Here is a 22527-nt window from a genome sequence, read left to right as displayed (position 1 = left end):
CAGGCACTAGTTGCTATAATTTAGACCAGCAATGTCTCCTAGTGGCCTATGTATTGAAGTCTTGTTCTCCAGCCTGTGATGCTCTTGGGATGGAGAAACAATTGGGAGACAGATCTCATTGAAAGTTAGGTCATTGATGGCATGCCCTTGGACATGATAGTGGGACCACAGTAGCTTGTCTTCCTTTTTGTTTCAGTGAGGTGAGCAGGCCCCTTTATTACACACTCCCTAACATGTTGGATACGCTTAGGCAGTGGTCTGGAACCTGTACAGATGTGAGCCAAATTCAACTGTCCTCATTTAAGTTAATTTCGTTGAAATATTTTGAAATTGCAATTTGTAGCTGATTCATGTACTGGTGCAGCAGTGCTATTTATTATACTGTAAACTTGTGATGAAGATTTGTAACATTATGATGAGTGAGCCCTACGTACTCTTGCTTTTCATAAATGTTAGGATTTTCTTGCTCTAAATTTTCTAATATTCACTCCAGACTCCACTCTTTTAGTCCTAAGAATTATGTAATCTTCTATGGAGGATTGTTACTGGATTTATTGACTTCAAACAGCACCCAGTCCTTTCATGGTCTCTTACTAATGTCTGCTTATGGCGTGGAAGTCCCAGTATTCATAGTGAACCTGGTACCTATGATCTAACTGTTGCTTCTCGATGTTTTCGGTTCACCTGAGCTTTGAAGGCATGAGTATCCTTTCTAGATGGACTGACTGCTTGCCCTGCCCCTAAGCTTAATAACATGGTTTCTTTTCAGGAGGGTTGGTCATTCTTCAAGTACTGCTATGCACCTTGTGTTACAATAGTCTGTTTATATGTAGGCACGCTAAGACTTAAACATGCAAAGCAATAAAAAGCTACAATTTCTCTGCAACCGATCATATTTCACTTTAAAATTTTCATATTATTTGTGAATGGGGAGGGGAAATGCCTTTAAATTCCTACCTAATGTCACCTTTAAATTTAAAAAGCCTGAATATCCAGTTTCCTTCAGAGCTGCTTCTGGTCTCTTCCTTCCTGACTCCTGTCAGATGAGCCTGTGAGAGCTTTGTGGTTGTGGCAGAAGGGCTCTCTAAAGAGTGTCTTTTACTCAGCCTAAGCCTTGCAGTAGGAGCCACTATAACCATGCTCCCACGATGGCAATACTTCTGTGGTTTCTTACCTTGGGCCTTCCTCAGCGTAACCCCAGATCTATGGGTTCTGTGTCTACCTCCTAGGGTGGTGTGAGTGGAGTCTGGATTGTTTTGTGCCCCTCCCCCATTCTCCATGCTTTGACCATGCTCTCAGATAAACACCACTAAAAGCTTTTGAGAATTTCCCTCTTTTGATGTTGATGTGCTTGTTGGACACAGCCTCATCCTGGAACCCTCAAAGCCAAGTGCAGAGGAGTAAACAACCACCTGCTGTATCGTGCATCGCCCTTCAGTGTCACAGCCTTCACTCTGTGACATTAGTCAAGTCAACTTTCTACGTTTTAAACTCTTCAGCTATAAAGCAGGCAATGTTGTGGAATGCTGACCTCTGGCCATCACAGTCATCGCCGCTGCAGGCAGAGCACCTGGGATGACGCAGAAGACACCTTCAAGATGTCTGCTTCCAGATGGGGTGTGCTGACGTTGCCTCGTGGAAGCGGGGCTTGGGAGGGATATTAGGCCGAGGTCTCATAGTCCAGGGAACTAGGCCTACACCTTTCTGCCATCTGTATGCAACTTAGCTCAAGCTGCACATGATTTTGAGGTCTGGGGAGGGTGTGTGTTCTACAGAGTCATACACAGATTAACTGAAGTAAGCACTCACCTGTGTGGTCATGAGGGAGCCATCATCCATCCAGGCATGAGACTTCGCAGTGGTACAGCTGTTAGGGGGAACCCACAATTCTGTACGTGCGCCCTCACCTGTGCTCTGTGAGTGAGTGCAGTTAACTCATTGGCACCCCAAGCCAAGCTTGGGTGGAATCATTATTCAGTCTGTCATTTGTGTCCTATCTGGGGTGAATAAATACTTATTCCCCCACCCAAGAAAATTTTCATGCACATATGAATGTGCCTAGCTCCTCATTGCTGTCAATGTAAGCATTCAAGGAGTACATGCTACTTCATAATTTCTTATTATACCAGTCTATACTGCATCTACCTTGAGGAACACTTATGGTGTAAGAGAGACATCAGAATCAGGGCACTTGCTACATTTACTAATTTAATAGAGCAAGTAAACAGGATAGTTGGTTTTTTTTTTTTTTTTACTTTATTTTTACCTACTGCATGTAGATTTAAAAAATTGATCTTAGACTGTTCCTAATAAATATTTTATATTCAGTTGCACATGTATTTTAAAAAAACAATCTTTTTTAATTTTACTTTTTTATATTAATTGCAGTTTATTCACTTTGTATCCCAGCTGTAGCCCCTTCCTTCATTCCCTCCCAATCCCACCCTCCCTCCCTCATCTCCTCCCATGCCCTTCTCCAAGACCACTGAAAGGGGAGGTCCTCCTCCCCTTCCATCTGACCCTAGCTTATCAGGTCTCATCAGGACTGGCTGCATTGTCTTCCTCTGTGGCCTGGTAAGGCTGCTCCCCCTTCAGGGGGGAGGTGTTCAAAGTGCCAGCCACTGAGTTCATGTCAGAGAAAGTCCCTGTTCCACTTACCAGGGAACCCACTTGGATACTAGGCTGACATGGGCTACATCTGTGCAGGGGTTCTAGGTTATCTCCATGCATGGTCTTTGGATGGAGTTTCAGTAACAGAAAATACCGTGGGCCAGATATTTTGGTTCTGTTGCTCTCCTTGTGGAACACCTATCCTCTCCAGGTTTTACTCTCTCCCCCTTCTTTCCTAAGATTCCATGCACTCTGCCCAAAGTTTGGTTATGAGTCTCGGCATCTGCTTTGATATATTGACTGGTAGAGTCTTTCAAAGGCCCTTTGTGGTAGGGTCTTGTCCTGTTTCCTGTTTTCTCCCTCTTCTGATTTCCATACTGTTTGCCTTTTTGAGTGAGGATTGTTAATATTTCCCAGGGTCCTCCTTCTTGATTAGCTTCTTTAGGTGTACAAATTTTAGTATGTTTGTCCTATATTCTATGTCTAATATCCGCTTATAAATGAGTATATACCATGTGTGTCTTCCTGCTTCTGGGTTACCTCACTCACTATGAACTTTTCTAGATCCCACCATTTGCCTGCAAATTTCATGATTTCCTTGTTTTTAATTGCTGTGTAGTAGTCCATTGTGTAAATGTACCACAATTTTTGGATCCATTCCTCAGTTTAGGGGCATGTGGGTTGTTTCCAGGTTCTTGCAAAACAAAACAAAACAAACAAAACAAAACAAAACAAAACAAAAAAAACAATCTTAAGCAGATATCCACATATGGGTATAACAGATCCTAGACATTTATTTTCCTTTTATGTTGAAAATAATAAGGAACTGAACACACTACAGACCTCTTTCTGATAAAGTCTGAATGTGAAGAGAAGCAGACAGACTAGTGGAAAGTGCATGTTTTCCTAAGGGAGGAGAGAGTGACTCCATAGGTTTGCATGGCTGAGACAACAAAGCCTTTAGTCCAAAGAGAGAAAAGCTCAGGTTTTCTGATATAAGAAACCAAAGGAGAGTCAGGAGCTATGAAGACTGGAAAGAGTGGGGGAAACACTAGAAGGAGAAAAACAGAAAGCATCCCCAATATCTGCACATACATCTTTGACAGACTCCCATATGCACATACATTAAAGAGACTAGGGCATCTCAGTTAAATATAAAAGCTACAACTGAACTTTGGTCCACTAAACAGTTCATGGATCAACAGCAGTCAAGAAAATCACCTGTTTAAAAAAAAAAAGGAAACACAAAGGAAGGCAAATTACATTATCCAGAATCTATGAGCATCTGCAATGAATAATATGAAATCCAAGATTATCCCACTCACAATGATGCAGGAAAATGGAATGCATTCTCAAGGGGAAATAAAATGTTATGTGTCCAAACTGAACATGAATCAGCTGCTGGATATTCAAGCAGTAATTATGGCAATGCAGTGAAATGCAAGGGGGACTCTTGCTGTGAGTGAAAATCTCAACAGAGAATTTTAAGTCTCAAAAGAGGTGGAAAACAATAGAATACAGAAACAGATTTCTAAAGCTTTAAGTTTTAAGTTTAGATAGTTGTTGAAAAAAACCAACAAATTGTTAAATAGGTATAAAAGAGAAAGAAGAAATACACTCAGCATTCACTAGGCATGACTCAAGGTAAAAAAATCAAAAGATTTAGAAAAATTAGCATTATTTGTTAAACTCAATAAAATGCTCACACACACACATATACAAAGAGATAAGAATATCAGATCAAAAGAAAAGGATAACAAAAGCTTCTTTTGAAGAACAGCTGGATATTTCATCAATTTGACAATAGACTTCTAGAAAAGATTCTATGCATGAGGCTTTACACATAGAAATACAATGGGTGCAACTGTCCCATGCCAAAGCACATTATAGTAAACAATAAAGACCAAATCAAAAATAAATCTTGAGTGCTAACACTACATATACAGAAACAATAATTCACAATTGGATTGTCATCAGAAACCATGAAGATCAGGGAAAAGAGGGTAACCCCTTCAAAATGCCAAGACAAACACACTTGTCACCTGACCATTCTGAATCCAGTGATAACGTCCTTTGAAGATGAAAGTCCTCATACAAGAGTAGACTTGTGTTAGGCATCTTGCTGTTGGTGTAATAATAACGCAGATAGCCAACTAGAAAGATAAAAGATTTATTTTGACTAAACATTTTTGAGAACTTAGCCTCTTGATCAATTGACATCATTGCTTTGATACCCGAGCAAGGTAGCACTTTATAGTGGGGCCATGTGGTGGAGCAGAGCTGCTCATTTTGTAGATGGATTCAAAAGAAAATAGGGGTGATAGAGGGAGGAGAGAAGGAAAGAAAAATAGAAAGGAAGAAAAGAAAGAAGGGAGAAAAGGAGCATGGAGGAAGACATGAAAGAGAATGGGGAGGAAGAGATGGGTAAGGGGGAAGAAAGGGAGGAAAGGAAGGGGCTGGATTTCAGAGCTTTTTTCAAAGGTATCTATTTGAAGGCGTGCCATCCAAAAGCCTCCTTCTAGACTCTACTACTTAAATTTTCTGCTAATAATGTCGCCTTAAGAAATAGTGCTTTAGAAGAAAACAGGAAACAAGTTAGGAACCTGACACAGAGGGTTTCTGAAAGGCTCTGCCGTGCAGACTATCAAAGCAGATGCTGAGCCTGATGGCCAACTGTTGGGCAGAGTGCATGGAATCTTATGAAAGAAGTGGGAAATAGGGGGCCAAGATGGCGGCGCTGGGAGAGCACTGTGTCTGAGAAGCAGGACAACACTCTCCGTTCAGAGACCAGGAGACTGAACTCTGAGCCCTAAAACTACAGCAATCATGTTTCCCGGGTGAGGGGAGGCTCCCACAGCATGGGAATCGGTCGGGTCCACTCTCGGAACCCCAGCCAGAACCCAAAAGAGATCCTGGGTAATGCAGGCTTTGGGTCTCCGGGCTGGTGCCTTAAGCCTGTGTGTCCCGATCACTTTCCCAGGCTGATCGCTGGGCACAAGGGTGCCTGAGACTGGGAGTCCCAGTCGAAAGAAAACCCCACGGGGAAGGAAAGCTGCGAGACTGATCACGGGTCACCCAGCCTTTCCCTGGAAGGTCTTGCTGACCGCGGGTACCTGCCACCATCACAACTGAGCTCCCACCGTGTGCGGAGAGTGGCTGCACCTAGCTCAAAATCCCTACTCTCTCTTGGGAGGAGGCTGGAGGCGTCCAGCAGAATCTGCCACAGATCACATTGTCTGTACCCCAACCCGAGATCAGGGCTGACAAAACCCAATCCTTTCGGGCACTCCCCCAAATGCCGCCATAACCCAGCCGCAGCGGAGTGGAAGGATAAAGAGGCGCATAGCGGCTTCACAGTGCCAGAACTCCAGTGCTGCCAGCTGCTCCTAGCAAACAAACTTCAGCTCAGGATCTGGGACTGTGGACATTCTACACATCCTGAGACTCTCCTGGGTTCAGCGCAGTAAGGTCTAGTACCAAGTCCTAACACCGGCGCCCCCCTCCCTCGACTCCTGGCAGAGAAACCCCGGCTCAGGATTGGGACTGAGAAGTCCCAACCCCTTCTGGCACTCTCCTGAGAGCACTACCATAAGCTTGCCCTAGCGGAGAGGAAGGTCAGAGGGGAAGGACAGAGAGGCAGCCTACCAAGGACACAGCACCCCCTCTCCAGCTCACCCAGCGGCCCCTGGCAGAGAAACCCAAGCTCTGGATCTGAGGACACTCAACCCTACCTGGTAGGTACTCTCTCAGGATCAGCAAACATAGATTCTACTGCCAGGCTGCTTCTGGCAGAGAGATCTGGGCCCGGGATCTGGGATTGAGAACATTCAACCTAACTCTTTCCAGCGCTACCCCGGGACCAGTCAACATAACTCCTCCTGGCAGAGGGAAAGGACAGAGAGGCAGCACATAGGAAAGGTGGACACTGAGTCCTGCGGCCACAGAGTCACAGAGCTGACTGTTAGCCTACCCGCACATTTTCCGCAGCAGGACCAAATCAGAGAGTAGAAAGCAAGGGGAACCCCTGTGCATTCCAACTGGTCCTGCAAGAGAGTGAGTGAGCCTTCTAGGGAGAGTTTGCCCAACACCCAGGGCCTCTCCACAGAAGCAATCAGACAAGATCCTTGCCACCAACACCCCTAGTGTGGGCATCATAGGGATTCTTGGGATAGTGACCCCAACGTTGAAGCCTCTGCCTTGTGGGTCCACCAGTGTAACCCAGGTAAACAATCCCTGGTTCTCATTCAGAACTGCATAATAGTGGCCTGCAGGCCACTGCAATAGTCAGAGAATCCGAGCATGCACACAGCACCCGCTAAAAGTGCCTGTGAATAGCGCCAGCGTCACATTCCTTACTTAGGCAAAACTGAAACCACAACGCACACTCCCAAACCAGTGAACCTCTATCATCTTCCTGAAAAAACAGTCCAGAAAACAGAAAGAGACGATCATAGCCCGAACTACAAAATCGATGAACAAACAGTGAGGGTTATACATAACCAGATGGCTAGAGGCAGATGTAAAAATACACCCAACAAAAATCAGGACATAATGACCTCACCAGCAACTCCACAAACCAATGGACACTTCAATTCACTAGATATACAAGAAAACAACCTCAAAACTATGTTTCTCCAGCTATTAGAGGCTCATAAAAATGAAATGAACAAAGCCCTCAGAGAAATAGCCAAAGAAATGGAGACAAACAAAGAGGAAACAAATAGAGCTCTCAGAGAAATGACCACGAAAATTGAGGCAAACAAAGAAGAAATGAACAAAGCTCTCAGAGAAATGTCCACACAAATGAAGGCAAAGAAAGAAGAAATAAACAAAGCTCTCATAGAAATACAGGCAATTATAGCCAAAGAAGTAGAGGCACAATTAGTGATACATAGAGAGGAAACGAAAAAAAAAATAGAAGCTGTCATTGAAAAGCAGGACTCCACATTCAAACAGATGAAGGAAATGGTGCAAGACATGAAAACAGAATTAGAATCAATGAAGAAAACACAAATAGAGAAAAACCAGGAGCTGGAAAACATAGAGAAAAGATCAGGAACTACAAAGGTAAGCATCACCAACAGAATACAAGAGATGGAAGAAAGAATTTCAGGAGCCGAAGATACACTTGCGGAAATTGACATGTCTCTCAAAGAAAAAATAAAATCAGAAAAGTTCCAAACACAAAACATCCAAGAAATCAAGGACACCATGAAAGACAAAATTTAAGAATAATAGGAGTAGAAGAAAAAGAAGACATCAGGCTTAAAGGTCCGGAAAATATTTTCAAGAAAATCACAGAAGAAAACTTTCCCAACTTAAAGAAGGAGATGGCCATAAACATACAAGAGGCCTACAGAACACCAAGTAGACTAGACCAGAAAAGAAATTCTTCACGTCACATCATAGTCAAAACACTGAACCTACAGAACAAAGAAAAAATTCTAAAAGTAGCAAGGGAAAAAGGCCAAGTAACATATGAAGGTAGACCTATCAGAATCACACCAGATTTCTCAACAGAAACTATGAAAGCCAGAAGGGCCTGGACAGAAATCATACAGTCCTTAAGGGACCACAGATTCCAACCCAGACTGCTATACCCAGCAAAACTTTCAATCAACATAGACAGAGAATTCAAAATATTCCAAGACAAAACCAAATTTAAACAGTATCTACATAGTAACCCAGGTCTACAGAAGTTACTAGAAGGGAAACTCCAAACCAAAGAAAACAACTACATCTAAGGAAACAGAGGAAATAGATAACTATACAACAACAACAACAACAAAAACACCAAAAGAATACAAGCAATGAAACTCAGTGACACCACCAGCCCCACATCAAAAGTAACAATTGTTGGTCACTAGTATCTATCAACATCAACGGACTCAACTCCCCAATAAAAAGACACAGACTAACAGAATGGTTGCAGAAACAGGATCCAAAATTTTGTTGCATCCAAGAAACACACCTATGCAACAAAGATAAACACTACCTCAGAGTAAAGGGCTGGAAAAATGTTTTTCAAGCAAATGGTTCCAGAAAACAAGCTGGAGTAGCCATCCTAATATCTAATAAAATAGACTTTTTCAACCCAAGTTAATCAAAAAAGATAAGGAGGGCCACTATATTCTCATCAAAGGAAAAATCCACCAAGAAGACATCACAATTTTGAATACCTATGCCCCAAATACAAGAGCACCTACATTCGTAAATGAAACAATATTAAAGCTTAAATCACACATTGATCCTAATACCTTAATAGTGGGAGACTTCAACACTCCACTCTCATTAAGGGACAGATCAACTAGACAGAAAACAAATAGGGAAATAAAAACACTTACAGAGTCCCTAAATCAAATGGACCTAATAGACATCTACAGATCTTTTCATCCAAACTCAAAAGAGTATACCTTCTTTTCAGCACTGCATGGAACCTTCTCCAAAATAGACCATATAGTTGGTCATAAAGCAAGCCTCAACAGATACAAAAAGATTGAAATAATCCCTTGTATTCTATCTGACCACCATGGACTAAAGCTGAACCTCAACAACAACAGAAATAACAAAAAGCCAAAACGCACATGGAAACTGAACAACTTGTTACTCAATGACAGCTGGGTTAAGGAAGAAATAAAGAAAGAAATTAAAGTCTTCCTAGAATTGAATGAAAATGAAGGCACAACATACCCAAATTTATGGGACACATTGAAAGCAGTGCTCAGAGGAAAATTTATAGCACTAAGTGCCTGCAAGAAGAAATTCGTAACGTCACATACAAACAACTTAATGGCCCAACTGAAAGCCCTAGAAAAAAAAAGAAGCAGATACACCCAAGAGGAGCAGATGGCTGGAAATAATCAAACTCAGGGCTGAAATCAATTAATTAGAAACAAAACGATTCAAAGAATCAATGAAACAAAAAGCTGGTTCTTTGAGAAAAGCAACAAGATAGACAAACCCTTAGCCAAACTAACTAAAAAGCAGAGAGAATCTATCCAAATCAGCAAAATCAGAAATGAAAAGGGTGACATAACTACAGACACTGAGGAAATTTAAACAATCATTAGGTCATACTTCAAAAGCGCATATGCCACAAAATTTGAAAACCTAAGTGAAATGGACAATTTCCTTGATAGATTCCATCTTCCAACATTAAGTCAAGATCAGGTAGAAAGGCTGAATAGCCCTATAACCCCCAAGGAAATTGAAGCAGTCATTCACAGTCTTCTCTCCAAAAAAAGCCCTAGGCCAGATGGCTTCAGCGCAGAATTCTACCAGACCTTTAAAGAAGTGCTAACACCAATTCTCCTCAAACTATTCCACAAAATGGAAACAGAAGGTACATTACCAAACTCATTCTATGAAGCGACAGTCACCCTGTTACCTAAACCACACAAAGACCCAACAAAAAAAGCAAACTTCAGACCTATCTCTCTTATGAATATTGACGCAAAAATACTCAATAAAATATTTGCAAACTGAATCCAAGAACACATCAAAGATATCATCCACCATGACCAAGTAAGCTTCATCCCAGGCATGCAAGGGTGGTTCAACATACAGAAATCCATCAATGTAATCCACCACATAAACAAACTGAAGGAGAAAAACCACATGATCATCTCCTTAGATGCTGAAAAAGCATTTGACAAAGTACAACACCCATTCATGTTTAAAGTCTTGGAGAGATCAGGGATACAAGGCACATATCTAAACATAGTAAAGGCAATATACAGCAAGCCTATAGCCAACATCAAACTCAATGGAGAGAAACTTAATTCAATCCCACTGAAATCAGGGACAAGACAAGGCTACCCACTCCATACCTCTTCAACATAGTACTTGAAGTCCTAGCCAGAGCAATAAGACAACTCAAGAAGATCGAGGGGATACAAATCAGAAAGGAAGAGGTCAAAGTGTCACTATTTGCAGATGATATGATAGTATATATGAGCGACCCCAAAAATTCAACCAGAGAACTCCTCCAGCTGATAAACACCTTCAGCAAAGTGGCAGGATACAAAATCAACTCAAAAAAATCAGAAGCCCTCCTGTATACGAAAGACAAAAGGGCCGAGAAAGAAATTAGGGAAACAACACCCTTCACAATAGCCACTAATAAAATAAAGTACCTTGGGGTGACACTAACCAAGCAAGTGAAAGACATGTTTGAGAAAAACTTCAAGTCTCTGAAGAAAGAAATTGAAGAAGATATCAGAAGATGGAAAGATCTCCTGTGCTCATGGATTGGTAGGATTAACATTGTGAAAATGGCCATACTGCCAAAAGCAATCTACAGATTCAATGCAATACCCATCACAATACCAACTCAATTCTTTACAGACCTTGAAAAAAATATTCTCAGCTTCATATGGAGAAACAAAAAACCCAGAATCTCCAAAACAATCCTGTACAACAACAGATCATCTGGAGGTATCTCCATCCCCGATCTCAAGCTGTACTACAGAGCAATAGTAATACAGACTGCATGGTATTGGCATAAAAACAGAAAGGAGGATCAATGGAACCAAATGGAAGACCCAGAAATAAACCCACACACCTATGAATATTTGATTTTTGACAAAGAAGCCAAAACCACTCAATGGACAAAAGACAGCATCTTCAACAAATGGTGCTGGTCCAACTGGATGTCCACATGCAGAAAAATGAAAATAGATCTATATTTATCACCCTGCACAAAACTAAAGTCCAAGTGGATCAAAGACCTCAACATAAAACCAGATACTCTAAATCTGTTAGAAGAAAAAGTGGGGAACAGCCTAGAACTCATTGGCACAGGAGACAACTTCCTGAACAGAACACCAACAGCACAGGCTCTAAGAGCAACAATCAATAAATGGGACCTCATGAAACTGAAAAGCTTCTGTAAAGCAAAAGACACCGTCATCAAAACAAAGTGACTGCCTACAGATTGGGAAAGAATCTTCACTAACCCTTTATCTGACAGAGGACTAATATCCAGTATATACAAAGAACTAAAGAAGCTGAAAAGCAGCAAACCAAGTAATCCAATTAAAAAAATGGGGAACAGAGCTAAACAAAGAATTCTCAATAGAAGAATATTGAATGGCAGAGAAACACTTAAAGAAATGCTCATCCTCATTAGCCATCAGGGAAATGCAAATCAAAATGACCCTGAGATTCCACCTCACACTCATCAGAATGGCCAAGACGAAAAACTCAAGTGACAACACATGGTGGAGAGGTTGTGGAGAAAGGGGAACCCTCCTCCATTGCTGGTGGGAATGTAAACTGGTACAACCACTTTGGAAATCTATCTGGCACTTTCTCAGACATTTAGGAATAGTGCTTCCTCCAGACCCAGCTATACCACTGCTAGGTATATACCCAAACTTTTCTCAAGTACACAAAATGGATACTTGCTCAACCATGTTTATTGCAGCTTTATTTGTAATAGCCAGAACCTGGAAACAACCCAGATGTCCATCAAGGAGGAATGGATACAAAAATTGTGGTATTTTTACACAATGGAATACTACTCAGCAATCAAAAAGGAGGAAATCATGAAATTTGCAGGCAAATGGTGGGATCTAGAAAAGATCATTCTGAGTGAAATATCCTAGAAGGAGAAAGACAAACACGGTATATTCTCACTTATATAGACCTATAAGATATGATAAACACAATGAAATCTATACACCTAAAAAAGATAATCAAGACAGCAGACATGGGGTAAGATGATCAATCCTCGTTTAGAAAGACAGATGGGATGTGCATTGAATGTATGACAGGGGTCTACTGAGGGCATCTGAAAGACTCTAACAAGCAGTGTTTTCAAAACAGATACAAAGACTCATGACCAAACCTTTGGCAAAGTACAGGGAATCAGATGAAAGAAGGGGAGTTAGTCTGATGGGGAAAGGATAGGAGCTCCACAAAGACCAAATATATCTGAGCACAGGGTTTTTTCTGAGACTGATATTCAACCAAGGACCATGTATAGATATAACCTAGAACCTCTGCTTGGATGTAGCCTGTGGTAGCTCAGTAACCAATTGGTTTCCCAAAGTGAGGGGAACAAGGACTATTTCTAACAGGAACTCAATGGCAAACTCTTTGACCTCCCCACCCCACAAGGGAGGAGCAGTCCTATTAGGCCACAGAGGAGGGCTTTGCAGCCAGTCCTGAAGATACCTGATAAAACAGGATCGGATGAATGGGGAGGAGGTCCCCCCCATCAGTGGACTTGGAAAGAGACATGGTGGAGATGAGGGAGGGTGGGATTGGGAGGGAATGAGGGAGCGGGATACAGCTGGGATACAGAGTTAATAAAATGTAACATAAGAAAAAAAATAAAGTTAAAAAAAAGAAGTGGAAAATAGTAAGATCTGGAGAGGACAGGAGCTCCACAAGGAGAGCAACAGAACCAAAAAATTTGAATACAGGGGTCTTTCCAGAGACTCATACTCCAACCAAGTATCATGCATGGAAATAACCTAGCACCCCTGCACAGATGTAGCCCATGGCAGTTCAGTGTCCAAGTGGGTTCCATAGTAATGGGAAGAGGGACTGCCTCTGACATAAATTGATTGGCCTGCTCTTTGATCACCTCCCCCTGAGGGGGGAGCAGCTCTATCAGGCCACAGAAAATAACAATGCAGTCACTCCTGATGAGATCTGATAGACTAGGATCAGAAGGAAAGAGAGGAAGACCTCCCTTATCAGTGGACTTGGGGAGGGGCATGCATGGAGAAGGTGGAGGAAAGGTGGGATGAGGAGGGAGGGGTTTATGGTGGACACAAGTGAGTAAAGTGTAATTAATAAAAGTTAAAATAAAAAATAAACAGCAACAACAACAGAAATAGTGCTTTAACTTATGACTCTTTGAAGATCATTCCAGATCCAGACTGTAGCTAGCACTGCCGACAGGCTCATACCTCTTTGGGTGTCCTGTCAAATGGTGCCAACCACAGTTTCAGGGATAACAGAGAGGTGCTTGGAACTCTTCTAATAAAACAAGCAAGTTTTAAGGATTTATATTGACTTATTCAAAAGCTTACTATAACACTCAAGTGATTAAGGTTTGGGTGATATGCATAGTAGGCACAGATAAAAAAGAAACAGCTGTGTTCCTAGGTGTAGCTCTTTTTCTTAAATTCTTTTGGTAATTTGATATCTTTTCCCCATCAGTATAGGTTTAGAATTACATGTCAATCTCTTTAAAAGCAGCAAGATAATACTTTCCATGGAATTCTATTGACTGCTAATCATGTTTGAGAAGGCTCGCCCTCAGATCAAGACTGAATCTTCACTCCATGAAAACTGTACACCTTTTCAATTATTTAGGTCTTCTATGTTTTCTCTTCATAAAATACTCAGTTTTCAGTGTATATATTTTAAGTGCCATAATTAAATTTATTCTTAAATATGTTTTCTTGACGTTTTGGTTATGAGCCTAGCATTTAGTGACCGAACTACAACTAACAGTAGAGTTCATGAGAAAAAAATATGGAAACGTACTACTATAGAAGCTTCCTAAAATAAATACACATATGGAAGTAATCTGCATGGAGCCACAAACAATAAGGGAGAAAATTTTCTTACTAGACATCTTATGCCACCAAGAACAGGTTACGTTTTCTTGAGTCACTGGACAAAGGGTTCCCAAAGATAACCCCAACCTTCATAGGCTAGTGAAAAAGCAATGGTTGTACCACATAATCTTATGATAAAGTCCTATTGCTGAAGACACCATCAAACACAGCTGATGCCTCATTAGAAACTTACTGACTAGTGTTCATGATACTAGAAGGTACTCTGAACGCTATCAGAAAAGAAATGTAATCATAACTCAACTACAAATCTTGCTACTTAGCTATAACATTGACCTCCCTGCAAGATTTACTGTGCAGTAGTGGCACAAATGTTATGGCAGTAATTGACCATTTTCTAATTGAATGTATTGCCGAAGTTGCTGAGAATCTGAGACTAGATAGAGTATGGTCCTTGAAGACAACTGATTATTATTATTCTGCTAAAGAAACATAGCTTTAAAATGAGTAGTAATGACATTTTGCTTTTCCCATAGATCAATGTGCAACTTAGCCAGCATCAGACAAGCTCCTTCATGCAGTAGATATGAACTAACATAGAGATGGACAACTGGACAATGTGCAGTGAGAGACTTTGGAGCACCCAATGCTAAATATCCTCATCAAATCCTTCAAATCAAGGCTCAGGGACATGTGTGGAAGAGGAGTCAGAAAGTGTAAGAGCCAGAAAGGATGAATGAATCCAAGGAAACTGTTGGCTGTATCCACCAGGACTGACATACATATGAACTCAGAGAATATAGCAGCATGTAAAAGGCCTATACAAGTTAGAGCCAGATGGGGTCCCAACTGAGATGCGGTAGCACCGAGAGGGGGAAATGGACAGGGACTCCCAGTCCCAGCTAAGATTCTATATTCAATTGATACCTGCTAGCAAATGAAAAAATTTTTCTTCTCTGATGGAGTTCCACTGGGTATATTAACAACTCTTCAGGGTAGGTGTCATGCCCAGGAGTAGATGGCCAATATGAAATCAACTCAGTGGTATCTTTGTAGACTTTTGTCTCACTTCATTTTGTTCGAGCTTTATCTAAGAGAAATGAAAACATATAGTTACAGAACACAAGAATGCAAATGTTAATAGCAGGATTATTCATAACAGCAAAAATCTGGAAATGACTTATATCCATCTACTGGTGAAAGGATAACAAAATCTTGTGTGCCATAGTATTAAACAACCAAATATTAACATACAAGCAAATAAAAACAAATCTCTGAAGGATTTCTCTAAGCAAAAGAAGTTAAATATGAAAAAGTTAATTAAAAAAATAAAATAAAGGAAGATCCAAGATAGCGGTGCCGGACCATGCAGGGTATCTGAACAGCAGCTCAGCAGTGAGAGCAGAGTGACCAGCAGGCTGTACTGTGGACCCCAAATCCAGGTGAGAGGAAAACCCCCGGGGATATGCTAAGGTCCATTTTCAGGCCACACAGCTAATCCAGGGAAAAATTCCCAGGCTCCGCCCAGTTCTGCCCCTACCTTAGGCCACCTGCTCAAGCCCACTGTCTATAGATACCTTCCTGGGACCAGCAGCTCACAGCTCCAACACCTCAGTACCGGAAGGTATCCACTCCACAGGGAGTGGGAGTGACCACCCAAAGTCCAAGATGACAGCTGCTGGTCTCAGAAAGGTATCCACAGAAGGTGCACTTGGGTAAGGCTCCAAACCTGGGCACTGATCCTCACTGTCATGTGGGCCCCTTCTGGGCACCAGCGACTCCTGTTTCCAAACCCAGGTCGTCTTGTGGATACTCTCCTCGTCGCAGCGGCTAGTGGTGCTTACTCTCATCATCCTGTCAAGGGGAGAGCCTTCCCGTACTGTGGGGAGGCAGCTGTTCCCCAGCTGCCTGGTTCACCTGGGTAAGAATCAGTCTGCACAGCACAGCACAGACAGAGAACCCAGTGGAACTGAGCTAGACACGAGACACAAATCCCACTGGCCACCATCTGGAGGAAGTCCGTGGGCACTAGGGCAGCTAGCTCTAGGCTCAGAGATCTTTCTGCCTGCATCTGAGCTGCCTGGCTCACCAGGGCCAGAAACCGGGAGCCCAGAAGAGCTGAACTAGGCAGGGGACCCAAGTTCCATTGTCCTCCTCCCCAAGGAAGCAACTCTAGGCTCAGAGATCTTTCCATCTGTGCCACAGCTACCTGGCATACCTGAGTCACAAACAGTGAGCCAACAGAGAGAGTAAATCCAGGGGGGATTATTCGAGACTCCAGAGACAGATGGATCCAGTCTTCAGTACAGGCTCTAGGAACAAAGAGTCAAGGCTACTGACAACCAGATGGCTAGAGGCCAGCATAAAGAATACAAGCAACAAAAAAACAGGACATCATGGCTTCACCAGAATCTCCAAAAATCAATGGATATTCTAATGCAGCTGAAACACAGGAAAATGATCTTAAATCTATGATTATGCAGTTATTGGAGACATACTTCTCCCCTATAGGGCAACCTAGCCACAGAGGAAAGGATCCAGGCAGTCCTGATGGGACTTGATAGGCTAGGGTCAGACAGTAGGGGAGGAGGACCTCCCCTACTAGTGGACTAGGGAAGAAGAATAGGGGAGCAAGAGGGAGAGAGGAAGGGACTGGGACCGGGAAATGAGGGAGGGGGCTACAACTGGGATACAAAGTAAAAAAGTGTAAATAATAATAATAAATGTTTAATAAAAAGGAAAAATATAAAATAAAACTAGTTTGCGGACCCACTGACTTATTTCAGGGTTTACTCTAGTGTGACAGGAACTACAGCAGTGTGGGTTGGTGAAACCTTGGACATACTCTCTTTAATGGTCAGAACAATGAGTCCAGATGTGGGTAACTGGTTTTCATACAGGTTCCAAGACACTTCATGGTAGGGGAAAGGCCTTCTAGAATGTTGTGCCAGAACATTCAGACATCAGCACATAAAAAGTAAACTTGGGATAATATAAATACACTGGACTTTACATACAAAAATCAATTCAAAATGGACCAGGGACCCATGAAAAGATGGAGAGCTATAAAACTGTTATGGGTCGAGGGAACACATTGCTGTAACTTTGTTAGACAAAGTGTTCTTAGCTATGACACCAAAGGCAAGAAGCACAAAAGAAACACATTGTAAATTGGATAGTGTAGAAATGAGAGTCCTTGACTTTGTGGAAGATACCCTTAAGAAATAAAAAGGACAAGTGGGAGAAAATGTATGTTAATTTATCAACCAATGTGTATCCAGAATATCGAAGAGCTTTAAAATCTCATCAGCTTGAAACACAAGCAAAACCCAGCCCACTTCTAAAAAATTTAATTTAAAACTTAAACATGAGTGATGGACTTAAAAATATTTCAAAGAGATTATAATATAAGGACATATAAAGTATCCTGTACACATCAAATAGCATGTAAATTAAAGTGACAACATAAAATCTTGGTGAGTGTTCAAAACTACCAGAAAATGTCCATTTTTTGATAAGAATGCAAGAGTGTACAATCGTTTTGATAAGTAATTCGGCCAGCTATTAAAAATTTGAGCATGTATTCATCCTATGAATCAGCAAATTTGCTATTGAGAACTTTCCTAAGAGAAATGAAAACATTCACACACAGACAAAAAAAGCCTATGTGTGAGAGTTTATAATTTTCCACAAATTGGAAATAAACAAAGTGTTTTTCAGATGGTTAATATATAAACAATTTGTTTAACTCAGTGATAGGGTCTACTCAGAGGAGGGCAACACAGAGGCAAGGGTCCAGGGCAGAGAAAAGCACAGTAGCTGCTAGAGGGGATTCAACACCAGAGCACAGCAAGAGGGACTTGTGTCTGTTATGATGCAGCTGTCTTATGTTGGTGATTATACAGCTTATGTAGATGTCAAGACTTGTGGAACTGGACAGTAGGAAAATAAATATTATTGTCTCTACGTTCAATTAAAAGGTTTAAGAGACATTCAAGGGATGTAATCACCACGTTCAACCTAAGGTCCCTACTTTGATTGGGGTTTGGACAAACGCGCCAGAAATGAGATTCCTGAGACCTCTGGGGAAATGAGCGTGCAGTACATAGGAAGCAGCAGGGAGGAACTGTGCTTGCGTGGTGGGTAACAGCAGCAGGTGAGCAAAGAAAGAAAGGCCGTGTGTTAGAGTCTCTGGTAGTAGAACGACATTTGTCATATTCTCTTGTTTGTTTCCAGTGTATCTAAAAAGTTCCAAACAGTTAAATAATGGGGAGGGGGAACCTAGTCATTGCCAGAACCAGTCAAAGATCATTTACCGAGCAGGCCTTGAAGGTTTACAGCTGTTCCACAAGTATACCGAAGCCACACTCTTTCCTATTACACAATGCTACAGATTCCTCGTGTACTCCATTATCCAAGGAAACGTGTCTATTTCTATGTCTGTAACGTGTAACACAAGAATCACTGAAGAGTGACTAGGAACTGACATCACCCAGTGATGCTTACATGTATAGCATTAGCAATTTAAAACAAATGTGGCCTTTGCCAGTGATCTTGCTCTTATTTTCATAGAGAAAGGCACTAAAATCGAGCTGATCCAGAAAATGAAAAGATGTCAGCAATCGAAAAAACACCCTTTCTAACAACTTCAAAGGTTGCCCATATTCGCCCTCTGCTTTCGTATCTCAATTGAGGCCACTCACTTCAAAATCATCAATGGAGGCTACCCAGCGCAGCGCGGCAGATCAGGGAGGAGCGCACACAGCAGGCCTTGGGCAAGTCAGCTTCCAAACAGTTTAAGAGTGAGGTCCTGAAGGCCCGCAGCGAGTACCAGACTCAGCACTGTGTCCCCGCAAACCCCACTGAAGCCTTTGGAAGACTCTCAACCAGGAAGCTCACCAGTATTCGGAGGCCCTGGCCAGCACAAGAATTCTCAAGCACAACCCAGAGTCCAGGCGTGGCCAGTGTGGGGAGAACCTTGCGTGGGCACCCTACGATCAGAAAGGAAAGGAAGTGGCTGATAGGCGGAACAGTGAAATCAAGTGGAACAGTAAAATCAAGAACTATAATTCTCAGCAGCCCGGCTCCACCTCGGGACTGGACACCACACAGCCATGGTACGGAAGATTACAGAGAAGATAGGCGTGGGGAAGGCAAGTGATGGGTCCTCCATTGTGGTGGCCAGATACTTCCCAGCAGGGAATGTGGTCAACCAGTGCTTCTTCCAAGAAAATGTCCCACCTCCAAAGAAGTGACTTACATTACCAAATGTAAAGAGACAGTGGAGACACATGTGAAGTGCCTATAGAACAACAAAAAGCCTATACATGTGTGTGTGTGTGTGTGTGTGTGTGTGTGTGTGTGTGTGTGTATCTCCATGGAGTCAAACTAAATTGTGAAGGCTTTGGGCCAGTCCCTCTGCAGACAGAATACAAAGTGGTATGTCAGAGAATCGTCTAGGAACGGAGTCCTGTGAGGAGAATTTTCAGTGCTTGTGAGAACACGCCAAGAAAACAAGACAAGAGTCTTGTGACCTCAATTTCTTCAGAAAACAGAATTGATCTTGGAATGTGTTTTCAGTGTCTTCCCAGGTATAGGTCATAGGAGTGGTTTTACTTCAGATTCCTCATCATTGCTTGCTGCTGTTATTCAATTAAATGTTTAAACCATCCTTTATCTACCTCTATGGAAAAACAGGTTTGCGCCATAAAATCATATCCGTGACTGTACACAGCTTGAACTCCTAAGAACTTTACTCATGTTATTTTTATTAACTCTTAGAGTATAAATTAAATGATTTTCTAATTAAAGTTAGCTCTTACATGAGACTTCAGTCACCTCATTTATTGGCTCCATTCTCATGTGTCTCACCACGTGCAGCAACAGTGGTGCTCAGTGAACCTCAGACCGTAAATGAGGTCATTCCATTGTGGTGTGCTTGGCTATATCTGAGAGGTTATGGCAGATGTCCCAAGTCCCCTCAGATTGTGACGTCCAAGGAGAATGATGATACATACTTCAAGGTGATCCCAGAAGGCACCCTGCAGAGAGGCTACCTGTACCGACAGCAGAACAGCCATCTCCGTGCATCTTCCAAATCTCGTTTGCTACAGGCCCAGAAGAAGTGTGACTCATCAAACACTGCGGCTAGGCAAGCACAAAGTCATCTCCTTGTGGCCTTTGTCCTTTGTGAGGGAACGATTCTTTCCTATGATTCTGTGTGTGTGTGTATGTGTGTGTGTGTTGTATGCATGTACAGTTTATGCACAATTATTCCAGTTGTGTATCAGCCCAGACGAGTGTACACACTTGCTGAACACTTGCTGTTTCAGCCTCTACCCAGCACTGCCTGGATACCTCACACAAACCAAGAGGCATGACACTCGAGGTATGGCCATTTTATAAGTGAAGACTTCGAGTGACAGGCAGGTAAGGAGTTAGGAACTCATCTTCACATGCGAAAATTGCTCATGCCGGGATTTGAAACCAGGCAGTCTCATTCCAAGCCTCCACTCCAAACCAGCACTAAGTGCGATGCGAATCTCGCTTTAGGAACATTCTTCTCTCCTGAGTTTGGAGCCCAGCACCCGAGGGAGCTCATAACTGCCTGTAACTGACTGCAAGGGGTCTGATGGCTTTTTGTTCTCTCTGAGGGTACCCCCCCCCAGACATACAAATAAACAGAAATCTTAAAAACAGTTCTTCCTCTTCTCTCCTTGCACATCTACCTTTAAACATGAATATCTGGTTGAGGCAGCCCTGGAAAAAATGGCAGCATTGACCCTGAGGAATATGCTCCAGATTGAGACAAAAGCCAAGACCACATAGATGGCCAAGAGTCATCTGTAAACACACCTGGATCCTGAGCTAATGAACCTTTATAAAGTCTTGCTGTTCCATACATGTGGTGGGTTGAATATGAATGGCCTTCATTCACTCATATATCTTATTGCATAGTAATCAGGGAGCGGATGTAGTGGAAGTATCAGAAAGGTCTGTCACTGGGGATGGGCTTCAAGGGTTCCAAAGCCTACTCCAGGCCTAGCGAGTCTTCCTCTCTCTTGCCTCTGTATAAGGATGCGGTTCTTAGCTACTTCTCCAATGCCATGCCTGCCTGCCCGTCACCATGCTCCTTGCCTCTAAGCTCCCTGCCATGGTGACGATGGTCTAAGTCTCCGAAACTTTGAGCAAGCCCCCCAGTTTAATGCTTTCTTTTGTAAGAGTTTCTGTGGTCATGGTGTCTCTTCACGGCAATGTAGATATAATCACTTTACAAAAAAATCCAAGGAAGGAGTTAAGATATATTAAGGCTATTTAGCAGACAAAATAAGCAATTCTCATACTATTTAATTATTATTACGCCTTCCAAAGGACACATTATGGACTTTCGTTTTTGTTTTTGTTCTGAGCTAAAAAATCATCCTATGTAATTTATAGAATTAGATTTGTATGTTTTTTTTCCAGAAATTATGTAAAAGTAAGTTACACCTACAACAGACAATAACTCTACATGGGACTCTATCACCAGGAAAGACTTTATGATAATTAACAGGTGGCTTCAAAAGTAATTGAAGATTCAATAGTGCTTCTAACTACTATTTTGGAAGGAGCATTAGACATTTTAACAAGCAGCTCCTGGGGTAATCGTTAACTGATGCTATTTTTAGAAACATGGCGGAGTCTAAGTATCAATTTGGTCTAGTATTTACATATTTGCCTAATTTATATGAGTAGTAAAATTTGCTTGTCCTCCCTGGAGCTGTCCAGTGGCAGCGGGTTGAGGTTTCAGGCAGGAGGAGGCGGAGGGAAGAGAGCATGCGCCCATGCTAACATTCTCTCAGCCTGCAGGGCTTCATGTGGAATCTCCACACTCTTTCTTCTATCGTTTCTTGAAGGGAAAGAGCAAACACATCAAATGGCTCTGTACTGTACAGATCAAAGGGCTGAATTCCGAAGCCATGTTCAGGGCTTTCAAATCTTTTCACTTAAAGACTAATTTTCCAGAGTCTTTCTCTTTCGTATGCTTTGGGCTATCCCTTAAAACACTCCTTCCTGTAGATGAGAGGGTTGATCCTACAGTTCCAGGACAATATTATTAGATATGCACTTTTTTTTCCCCTTCTGGACTGATACTTTGTACGCTCAGATTCTTTAATCAATTACAGGTCTTCATTATTAGTATGAAAGGTCTTCACTATTAGTATGAAAAGGGTTAAGATTTGCTGATAAAATACAATCACTGATGTCTTTAGGCTAAGAATTAGAAGAGCTTTGCTTGAGAGTTCAGTTAGGGAGTATTAAGATTGGGAATTCAGTATCTGTCTGTCTGTCTATCTATCTATCTATCTATCTATCTATCTATCTATCTATCTATCTAATA

General features: G+C 42.0%; 1 pseudogene; it reads left to right on the top strand.

Moving 5' to 3' along the window:
• The first annotated feature begins 15815 nt into the window (after nucleotides 1–15815).
• Nucleotides 15816–19402, top strand: LOC132654887 (uncharacterized; annotated as a pseudogene).
• Nucleotides 19403–22527: the final 3125 nt, after the last annotated feature.

The sequence above is a fragment of the Meriones unguiculatus genome, chromosome 6, assembly GCF_030254825.1.
Source record: "Meriones unguiculatus strain TT.TT164.6M chromosome 6, Bangor_MerUng_6.1, whole genome shotgun sequence".
Classification (NCBI taxonomy): Eukaryota; Metazoa; Chordata; class Mammalia; order Rodentia; family Muridae; genus Meriones; species Meriones unguiculatus.
This window is presented reverse-complemented; position numbering and strand designations above follow the sequence as displayed.